Source organism: Macrobrachium nipponense, chromosome 13 (assembly GCF_015104395.2).
Source record: "Macrobrachium nipponense isolate FS-2020 chromosome 13, ASM1510439v2, whole genome shotgun sequence".
In the NCBI taxonomy this organism is placed as follows: Eukaryota; Metazoa; Arthropoda; class Malacostraca; order Decapoda; family Palaemonidae; genus Macrobrachium; species Macrobrachium nipponense.
In genome coordinates, this window is record NC_087206.1 from 31,321,679 (window position 1) to 31,334,178 (window position 12,500).

The following is a 12,500-nucleotide window of genomic DNA, read 5'->3' on the forward strand; positions in this document are numbered from 1 at the left end:
CGCAGACGACCTAGACGGTATCGCAAACTAGCCCTTATGGACGGTGATTTTTCAACTACGGTGGCCCTTAGCATTTTATCACATTCATAGCTATCCTCCCTGAATGAGAGGGACCTCTTTGCCACCTTGTGCGTGTTTCGCCTTCTAAACAGCCGCTACTAATTCTGCGGCTACCGTCCCACTTTTACGCAAATATTGGGATTAAGCGAAATCATTGGCAGTAGCTCCTCTCTACGTCATTTCCATCGTTACTTCGTAAGGCCGGCGGGTGCTGGGTCCTGGAAACTGGCCCATTTTGCGCAGGACTGTAGGAGTGCGAGTGAGGCGCCCTATGGCTCAATGTGACAATAGCTAGAGTGTTGAGGTGCTGCAGCCCATGTTTCGTTGATTGTCGCATTCATGAGGGACTTGAGAGTACGACGGCCAACTGTCCCTCCCTCTTTGTACCTCCAAAGAGGAGAGAGGTCATTCCCGAAGGGTGTTCTCTCTCTCTCTCTCTCTCTCTCTCTCTCTCTCTCTTAACAAGTCAGCAGCGGGGCTGCTGGCTGCCTTTTGAGTGTTACCTGTTGAAATGTCATCTTTCGCCATAACAAAGATAAATAGATCGATATCAGCCAGGATTAGGTCTAGCCATATTTCGCTTTCTTTAGGAGCAACGCGCCGTCAGAGAAATCCATCGCTGAAAACTTATTAGGAAATTGAAGTCGAGGATTTAAAAATAGGGAAATAAGCGAGCGGCGTGTAGCTGCACACGGGTTGGCAGCGCATGCGCTCTCGTGCTTTCTGGAGCCTCATCATCGACAGGCTCCACAAGAATACCCGATGATGGACATACATCTGATAGAGGATCTTGATCTCCTGGTAATGGTTATCTGGTGTTGACCACATGCGATAAACATGATTGGGCGACGTCTTCTGAACAAGTCCGGCCAGTTGCGAAAACAAAGTGCTCGAGATCGTTGAATAAGTCTGTCTCTTAAAGTTTGGAAGGGACTATTCAACGGAGCAAGTCCTGTTACGAACTGTGAGACGGACGAGTCGCGAGGCCTCGATTTCATTCAGAATGAGTTGTGCGTCTCGTCATTATCTGATCTGTCTCCCGGGCATCTCTTCCTCGATCATAGACATTAACATCATGCAAAGGGGCACGACAATTGCGGACCGAGGTGCCATGGGTATGCCGGGGCAAAAGTTCGATATCACCAGGTCCTGGATATCACGGGAAAAGCACATACGTTCTCTTAGTAGATCTGATACTTTCACTGTAGACCAATAACTGAAATTAACTCGACGCCTGGACATGTGCTATGCCTCCCTTGAAAATCAAGAGCATTTGTAGAATGAATCCAAATAATATTCAACATATATATAGGATATTCACATATGGCATTATTATATCTTGCTATTCATATATATTAAGTTAAACCGAGATTTTCTAGTACGTAAATTAAAGGATTGTAAGAAAATATTCTATATAAACACAATAAATACGAATGTATATGCTTACACTTTTATACATTCATACATTAGTATATAAACACACACACACACACACACACACACACATCACATATATATATATATATATATATATATATATATAAACTTATTCATAACGTAAAAAATTAGATAGCGTTGCTGCTTCGTCGTATTTATTATTATAACAACGATGTTGAAAGCTTCCCGCATGTTAATAAATGTTAATATAAAAGTAAAGGTAAAACTGATGCAATCGCTATTAATTCAATTACAGACTTTATAAATGAAATAAATACTTAACATCTGCATGCAGTACAATGTATAAATTATAAGTACCACACAAAATTACAAAAAGGCTTTATTGTAAGGAATGTAATATATATATATATATATATATATATATATATATATATATATATATATATATATACAAATATGAATATATGAGGCATATATATATATATATATATATATAAACACGCACATACATACATATATATATATATATATATCTATATATATATATATATATATATATATATATATATATATGTATCTGGAAATATGATCCATCGTAATCTTTCATTGTGTAAGAAAATATAAATCTTTACTATGGCAAATAATTTCTCACGTCATTATCTGGAAATTTTTGGCTTTGGTTAACTTAAAAAATCATTCAAACTTTCCTCCTTGTTATTTCGCTTTAAATGAACATATTAACAATATAAGCTCTAAAAAAGTACTAGAATGAAATTCCTAAAACAATTAAAGTTTAACAGACTGGTCAAAGAAACATATTGATTCAGAAGTTCTCGATAAGGAACAGACATAAATAATCGTATTTTTTCATGATTCGATGCGCAATAGCAGGCATGAATAGGGATCAAGTATTTTTCATACATATATATATATATATATATATATATATATAATATATATATATATATATAATATATATGCGTGTCAATATATACGTATATTGTTCATTCATTGCGAAAGTTCGTATGCTTTTAGGATCTGGTTATTGGTCACTACTGCTTGTCATGACACGTGCATGGATCAAGTATAATGCAGAAAATATTTCTCACGCAATGCATCACTGAGCGTCATATCGTCCATCTTATTCAAGAAAAAAAATGGAAATGAATCAAAACAGTGTTCATTGGTAAAATCTGAATATGCTGGGCTGTCTGCAAAACAAGGTTTTTTTTCCAGATTTCAATACATTTGAATGAAGTTGTGTTTATATAATGGTACAATAAAGAAAACTGACATTATGAACAAAGCACAAAGAAACTTAACTTAAAGATAAATCATTGATAATTAGATACTATCCTTATGTTGATGTGAAATAATGGTACTGTTTGCTCAATTGTTTATATATTTGAATATTATTTCTATTTTACCACATAATGTTTTGCCTTTTTTCACTTGCTTAGCAAGTTATGGGCTATACTGCAAAGGCGACAGAACCTTAGTTTTGACAATAGCATCCAAGAAGGGCACGGCGTTCCGACCTTCTATCCAGGTGCACCATGGTTATTCCTAGGGGGGAATGTCTGGCAGATGATATTAATCAATTCACTAAAAACAGATAAGCAGTTTCGTCTATTTCTATTTGAATTCAGCATCTTTGACATACCAAGGTACTCTGTGCAATGTATAGTCCAATCCAAGAGCCCGCCCACCCTCACTGGTCTGAGCTGTCACCGTGCACAGAATGGTCCTTTTAGGTTCAAGTATGAAATTCAGTGTCTGTGGATTTCTGAACTTGACTGCGACTCTGAGTGTTGAGTCTCTCAATCAATCATCAACATGTGACCCTTTTGCGGATTCGCTCTAGCAAGTCTAGTCACAGCGGCCCACGTCCTTGTTCCATAAGCACGAAAGGCGAGACAGAAGGAACACGAAAAGAAACAGGAACAGAAACAGGGGTTACGTTCGCGTAGCAGGATAACACACTGATGCTGCTAGACAAAGAGGGACACAGACAGATACAGAGACAAAGTATGAGACATAGACACAGACAGGAGAAGAGGTTGGATTAACCAGCAGGACGAACCATAAGTGCTAGACGAAAATGGGGACATGAAAGATCCGGAAGGAGGGAGAGGGAGAGGGAGAGGGAGGGGGAGAGGGGGTAAAGTAGAGATGATATTCCCGTCTCCAATCCCGGACTGGGCCTTAATGGGGACATGCCTCCGATGACTTTATGCGTTAAAATGACAAATGCGTTGTCAGTAACGCATGCTGCCTCGGGCAGCCAAAACCAGTAGTAATGAAATGTTTGCTGTTACCTCATGTATGGAGCATTAATCTTCATCCTCACGGTGCACGAAGGAAGACGAATAGAGAGAAAGAAAGACAGAGAATGCGTGATAATAAAGATGAGATGAGATGAGATGAGATGAGATTGCGTGATAAATGAGAAGAGTGCGAGAAGACTCTCGGCAAAATAGAAGTGAGTGACAGTATATCTGAATTTGTACATACATACATACATAACATACATGCATACATACATACACACCACACACCCCACATATATATAATATATATATTAATATATATATTATATTATACACACAATATATATATATGAATATAGATACATATATATACAATACATAAATCTTATCTATACGTATAATCATAATATAGATATCATATTATTAGATATATATAATATATATATGAATATATATACATATACATACATACATTATATATATATATAAGTATATAATATATATATAATAATATATATAGATATATATAATAATATATATATATATAGATATAATATATATATAGATATACATATGGACTCTCCCTCAGTAAAAAGAGCGAAAGACATAAACACCGAAACCTCCGAATAAAAAGCAAAAACATTACATGACGGAGAGAGAGAGAGAGAGAGAGAGAGAGAGAGAGAGAGAGAGAGAGAGAGGCCAGTACAAAAAGGAATTAAAAATGTTAAGGGGAATATATAACCTGCAGGTTCGGCCGAGCCATTCAACCTGGGTTATCCAGTCATCAAACACTGGCTTCACTTGTAACGTGCCACCTACAGCACGAATACTAACTCCTACCAAAGATTCGATTATCGCCTTCCATCTCTCTGGTCGGGGAATCAGAGAGAGAGAGAGAGAGAGAGAGAGAGAGAGATGAGACTACATACAGTATTATTATTGGATTCAGTGAAGTAAAGCATAACTTTTTAAAAGAGCCTAGGAAAAGATGCATATTCGTTATGTTTGTATTTTATGTATATCAAGTTCTCTCTCTTTATTCTGTACGTATCGAACGATTGCCAGAGAGAGAGAGAGAGAGAGAGAGAGAGAGAGAGAGAGAGATAATATATATATCAAGGTTATTTGTCTTTATTCTGCACGTTAGAACACTGCTCGCGAGAGGAGAGAGAGAGAGGAGAGAGAGAGAGAGAGAGAGAGAGAGAGATGAGACCCTAGAGCATGAGACAGATTAAAGTTATTTTCCTCTTTATTTCTGTTGGCATACGAACGATTCAGAGAGAGAGGAGAGAGACCAGAGAGAGAGAAGAAATGAATATATTATACATATAGGTTCTATTTCTCTTTATTCCTGTACGTATCGAACGATTGGAGAGAGAGAGAGAGAGAGAGAGAGAGAGAGAGATTGAGACATACATACATATATTATAGGATACAGTGGAGTTAAAGCATAACTTTTTTAAAAGAGCCAAAGGAAAATACGCATATCGTTATGTTTGTATTTTATGCATATTAGGATTCTCTCCTCTTTATTCTGTACCGTATCGATCGATTGAGAGAAGAGAGAGAGAAGAGAGAGAGAAGATATATATATATAATATATCAAGGTTATTTCTCTTTATTCTGTACGTATCGAACGATTGACAGAGAGAGAGAGAGAGAGAGAGAGAGAGAGATGAGACTACATACATTATCATTATTGGTAACAGTGGAGTAAAGCATAACTTTTTAAAAGAGCCACGGAAAAGACGCATATTCGTTATGTTTGTAATTTATGTATATTAGGTTCTCTCTCTTTATTCTGTACCTATCGAGCGATTGCAAGAGAGAGAGAGAGAGAGAGAGAGAGAGAGAGAGAGAGAGAGAAATAATATACATCAAGGCTATTTCACTTTATTCTGTTCGTATCGAACGATTTAGAGAGAGAGAGAGAGAGAGAGAGAGAGAGAGAGAGAGAGATAGAGAGAGAATATATATCAAGGCTATTTCACTTTATTCTGTACGTAGAGAGAGAGAGAGTCAAGTTTATTAAGAGAGAGAGAGATAATATACATCAAGGCTATTTCACTTTATTCTGTACGTATCGACGATTGAGAGAGAGAGAGAGAGAGAGAGAGAGAGAGAGAGAAATACATGTCTTCATTGGTCGCTGACATTATCCCGGGTAATATATTCCAATTTTTCCTTTATATTTGCATACTGCTTCATAGCTATTATCTATTCGATAAAAACATGGAAATAACGACTTTAAAAATTAATACATACATATATAGAAGATATTGATGCTAATGGCATATATACATATATGCTTCATTTTCAAATAAGGTCACATAAGTTCCTCGTCAAATTATATACATGTGTTTATTATGTATAATATATATATATATATATATATATATAATATATATATATATATATATATATATATATATATATAGTATAATCAAACACGACCAATACCTCTTATTGTCGAATTCAATTTACCTTCGGAATAAATCATACCAAAAGGGAAATCATCATTGACAAATGAACCTGTCTCGGTCAGGATTCAAACCTTATCCGTCTCGGCCAGAGCAGATACTTGTATTACATAGCTTCATTGGGTGAGAGTTATTCCAATGGTTAAGTGAATTCATTATTCAAGTGATATTTGCAACTTAACTTTTCAGAGCATATAAAAGTGTATATATCTATATATATAAATATATATATATAATATATATATATATATATATATATATAGATATGATATATATATATATATATATATATATATATAATATATTATATATATATATATATATCTATGTATATATGTATATTTTGTGTATATATATATATATATATATATATATATATATATATATATATTTATATATATATATATATATATATATATCACAAAATATGAGCACAACTTCAATTCATATATATTCCTACAACTCGTGTTAGTTTTTTTGTTTTTTTATGAAAAGCGACATATCATCGCTAAGTCCAAATATATTTCGGGACGAACATGCATCAATCTCCAGAAGGATTTATAGAATAATTAAATAAGATTTACTGCAGTTAGATTAAGTTGGCCAAGTGCCAGAACGGCCTCTTGCCTGAGAAGCAAAATTAGGGGTAAAATGGCATCTCTTAACAAGCTCTCAAACTTGAAGATGAGTCCGACCTATTACAATCTCATAATTGTATGCGAAGGTATTGTCTCACCATCGATGAAACAGGATGGATGTTTACTCACTCATAGTAATAGGATTAACTGAGGATTTGTCCTACCGAAGGATGTTTCTTCTCTTTTACGATTGAAGGATACTGCTTTCCCATTGGGTCCCCAATTTTCTAGGTTCCAGGTATCTATTAAAAGGCTTCTGCTACATTTTATTCTTGATAGAGGCGCTTTAATTTAAGTGATGACTATCAGTTCTGTACCAGTTTGTTTAATAAGACAGTTTAGGCATCAGCCGAGAACATAGTTATTAAAAACCTCTTGTTTTACAGCGATATATTTCTGGCCTTGTATATAATCATCTTGCCTATACCTTAAAGATTTGCATTAATGTCTATAGTCTATTTATAATTTTGTGACATGTTTATCTTTTTTTAAATTTTCTATTTTTCATCGTCATTTTACTATACAAATCTTGACATCAACTTTGTACAGGATTCCTGTACAGAATTTTTTTCAAGCGTACCCAATAATAATAATAATAATAATAATAATAATAATAATAATAATAATATAGACGGAAATAACATCTCTCCCATATGTAGGAAGTGCAATACGAAAAAATGAAACCATAAACCACATAGCAAGCGAATGCCCGGCACTTGCACAGAACCAGTACAAAAAGAGGCATGATTCAGTTGCAAAAGCCCTCCACTGGAGCCTGTGCAAGAAACATCAGCTACCTTGCAGTAAATAATGTACGAGCACCAACCTGAGGGAGTGATAGAAAACGATCAGGCAAAGATCCTCTGGGACTATGGTATCAAAACAGATAGGGTGATACGTGCAAATAGACCAGACGTGACGTTGATTGACAAAGTCAAGAAGAAAGTATCACTCATGATGTCGCAATACCATGGGACCCACACCAGAGAAGAAGAAAGAAAGAGAGGGAAAAAATGGATAAGTATCAAGATCTGAAAATAGAAATAAGAAGGATATGGGATATGCCAGTGGAAATTGTACCCATAATCATAGGAGCACTAGGCACGATCCCAAGATCCCTGAAAAGGAATCTAGAAAAACTAGAGGCTGAAGTAGCTCCAGGACTCATGCAGAAGAGTGTGATTCTAGAAACGGCGCACATAGTAAGAAAAGTGATGGACTCCTAAGGAGGCAGGATGCAACCCGGAACCCCACACTGTAAATACCACCCAGTCGAATTAGAGGACTGTGATAGAGCCAAAAAAAGAAAAAAAAAAATAATAATAATAATAACAACATATTGTATGCTGGGAGCAGGCCTCTGATAGATGTTTTGTTGAAAATAATAGCAGCTTTCAGCGAATTAATCTTACACAGGGTCTTTTCAATTCTTCCAATAATACGTTTTTCTGACTCAGATTTGACAATATCGGAATATTTGTCATTAACTGGTTAAAATATCTTATAAAAATATTTCATTCTATTTTGTTTGTTCTTATTACTGTAATAAGATGAAAAAATAAAATAGAATAAAACATTGTTGATAAAATATTTTAACCTATGAATGACATATCCCGATTTGGACAGATATGAATATTGAACAGCTACTCAACAACCTCGCTGAGACAGAAAAACGGATTATCAGAAGAACTGAAGAAACCTTGTGTAAGATTAGTTCGTTGAAAGCAGCCATTATTTTCAACAGAATAATAATAATAATAATAATAATAATAATAATAATAATAATAATAATATAATAATAATAATAATAATAATAATATCCGGTATTCCTTATGTTTTTCTTCTTTTCTGGCTTTTCCTATAGGCGTCTACATGTTTCGGCCACCTCGTTTAGCCATCATCGGGACGGGATCGCTAAGTGCAATGGTCTATGTCGGGTGGATTCACGCTATTTATTGCATTCGAGTGGTTTGAGGAGTCTGGTACCTCACTTTTCATAGGCGTCACTAACGATGTCATCAGGGGGCCGGCTGCTGATTGGCTGATCTCTTCGTGGGGTCCACCCGAAACAGACCATTGGACTTAGCGATCCCGTCCCGATGATGGCCAAACGAGGTGGCCGAAACATATAGACGCCTATAGGAAAAGCCAGAAAAGAATAATAATAATAATAATAGAACTCAGCAATTATTTAAAGAAATGAAAGATTAAACGACAACGACGCAAATGGATCCTCTGGCAGGCAACAGAGTAGCTTCGTCCGGCAGCCAGGTGATACAGCCCAATTGTCAGGTACTTGGAGGTCGTCATCAGGGAACTGACCACCATAAGAACGACAGTAACCAGCAACCAGAGACTGGAGTTACAGAGGCATACCACAAGAAGAAATGGAAAAACTAGATGCCGAAGTACCTCCAAGACTCATGCAGGAGAGTGTTCTCCTAGAAGCAGCACATAGTGAGAAAAGTAATGGACTCCTAAGGAGGCAGGATGCAACGCGGAACCTCACACTTTTCTTTTAAAAAAAGAAAAAAAGAAAAACCGTCGAATAGGATGACTGTGATAGAAAAAAAAATAAGAATCATCATCATCAACGTTAGTGAGGCCTAATTTAAAGTGTTTACACGTCTCCAGCTCTTCGATGCAGAAAATATAAATATCAGTTTCTTACAAAATCATTCAGCTCACATGCTACTAAACCACACATGAAACTTTTGACAATTTTTTTTATTTATCTCCCTTTTTATGCAACGCATTCTTCTGTGGGAATATTTCTACATTACCTAATTGCCATCAACCTATCTTCATTTCAAGTTACCTGGTGGAAAATGATTATCCTTCAATTCATTTGTGAAGAAAAATACCACTACTGAATACTCTACAGAAAAACTACCAAATTACAAGGGTTTTTCGTTTTGAATAATCGACTAATAACTCTCCCTAACTCGGAATGGAAACAGATAAGTAAGGTGTTAATAACTAACGCTAAACAATTCGAAAGATGTATGTAATTCCTTCCATTACTCTAATATATCAGGATACCATTGTCAGATAAAAAAATGAAAATATAGAAAAAAAAACTTAAAAGTTCCAGAACATGATATACCAACTGATACCTATTTTGAAAACCCAAGAAAGAATACATTACATCGAGCTCTGAAATAACAATGGGAAACATAGGCAATAAATGATCATTACGTCTTAAGAAAAAAAGGGAGAATACGATCTAAATACAGATACAAAATACGGTAAAAAAAAAATGCACACAAACGCACACTAATACAGCACTGGAATAGGATAAGAAAGAAATAAGACGAATGTTTAACATTTATGAAAGAAAACACAAAGGCAGAAAAATTATAAGTAAAAAAGGAAATATTGCTTGGAATTAGTTTATGAGTGATATGAGAAACGTAATAAATTTTAGGTAAGGTCACAATTAAGACTGATTAAAATTTGTATTTATTAATTTTTTCATCCTATGGCAATTATTGAAACCACCAAAGCCATCAATTAATCCCACGCAGAAACAGGATATTAATAATTTATCTCATCAGCTTGCTTTTATGATTATTAATTTCCGATGACTAATTACATTCCAATAACACACCTTGAATATATTAACATTAACTCTCGATGACAAATTACATTTCAATATGGCTACTCATGTATACTGAAATTAACTCTTCTCACCTTATCATAATCTCTATTTTTGCAGATAAAGTGTCATCTGCAAATTCTGTTGTTGTTGTTACTATTATTATATTATATTTCTATGTTTATTGTTATTATTCCTATTTTCTTTTTTTAGTATCACTGTGATTAGTATCACTATAGAGCTTTGCTATTTTCAATTTTCGTATTTAGCCCTCCGGACATGATTTCTGTAACCACCTAATGTCCCTAGCTGGAATTTAATTGTACGCAATCTTGTTTTTTTTATAATTATTTTACTAATACTCTCAATATTATTATTGCCATTACCATTACTATGAATACTATTTTTTTCTACTTCTTCAGCGGCTGTATGGATATTGCCCATTATAATATTTATGCAAGTTATCTCATGTATATGCTATGAGCTGAAATTAAAATTATTATTATTATTATTATTATTATTATTATTATTATTATTATTATTATTATTATTATTATTATTATTATTATTATTAGTTCCTGATACTCCCGAGTTTCAGTTGTATAATAAAGCTACTATGCCTCTCTGGTTAATTTGCTTTACAATTATCAAACTTCTTTCGTGTATTTACGTTGATAATTTCATTTTTGTTTTGTTAGTTCAAACGAACTTTAGTGTACCTATCTTTATTGCCTTCTTCCTTATCCCGATATACGAGTAGTCTATTCCACAGAAAATGGATTAATTTCAGCTGTGCTTAACGAGTCAGCCTACATGCTCCGAAACTGATAGACTGATTGATTGCTTCACTATAAAATTATCTGGCTTCACCATAACTGGCGTCAAGACAACAGAAGTTATCGAAGCCGAAAAATATGTTAATAAAATCAACTTCCGTGTTCTCTTCACAAAAGCTACAAAATGGTAACAAATATATAAATCGCAATTTATAAAAAAACAAACTGAAATTATAAAAGGTCTTCAGACAGGCTACAGTTACCACGAAATGATACGTATTATTTCAGAAACCCAATATAATAATATCTTTTTTAATATGAAGCAAGATAGGTACCAACATCTTTGCCATACAAAGCTTTCGGATATTTTAGTTTTCTATACTAAAGTTTTCTGAGTTATTATTCTTTCAGAATTTCAATCATTCTATGTTTTTTCAAAGATTTATTTCATTTGTTCTCTGCAGTATATTTATATATTTTCAATCTCATTTTTTTGTCTTTATCATATTCCTATATCCTCACTTCCTTTCAAAGATAATTCATTCAATATTCCACGTATTTCTCTGTAATATTCAATACTGAACAAGAAAACCTTCTAATAGCTAATCTTCATTTCCCCTTTTTTTCGAAAATTAGTTTCCAATACTTTTTCTGTTTACATTCTTCTCACCTGGCCTCTACATTATCGTTTGTGAAAACTGTTCTACATCGCTCGTGGTTTACTGATTTCCTAACTGATCTTATTCTTTTTAATATATTGCTCTTTTAATGATGCTTTCTAAAGCAATATGAAATTTTTTTACTTTCTTTCCAGCGAGTTTCTTTTCCTCGTCTCTGTTAATATTTCAAATCGAAATTCTATTGTATGATTTCTCACTCTTCTTTTGCGAATATTTTTTTGCGCAATGTTCGACCTTAATCTTCTGAAAGGATTAAGACCGTCATAACTATATCTTATAATATACGAAACCTCTGGCCATTTACAGTTCTTAAACAAAATTCATCTTTATTTTTTTGGCGATAAATAGTTATTAAATATTTACTTAAGCAATTTCCCCATCGTTGTTCTTATGCTGAAAAATACCTCATAAACATTTATTATCTCTAATGAATTTCTCAGCGTTATCCTTAAAATTTTTTCAAATCTTTCTATTACCAGTCTACAGCATCTTTTACTAATAATCTTTTCTTTAAAATGAAACATATATTTTTTTTCATCATAAAATTTCCAAACGTTATAATACTCTACAGAATTTCTCAACAGACTTACTTCTCAG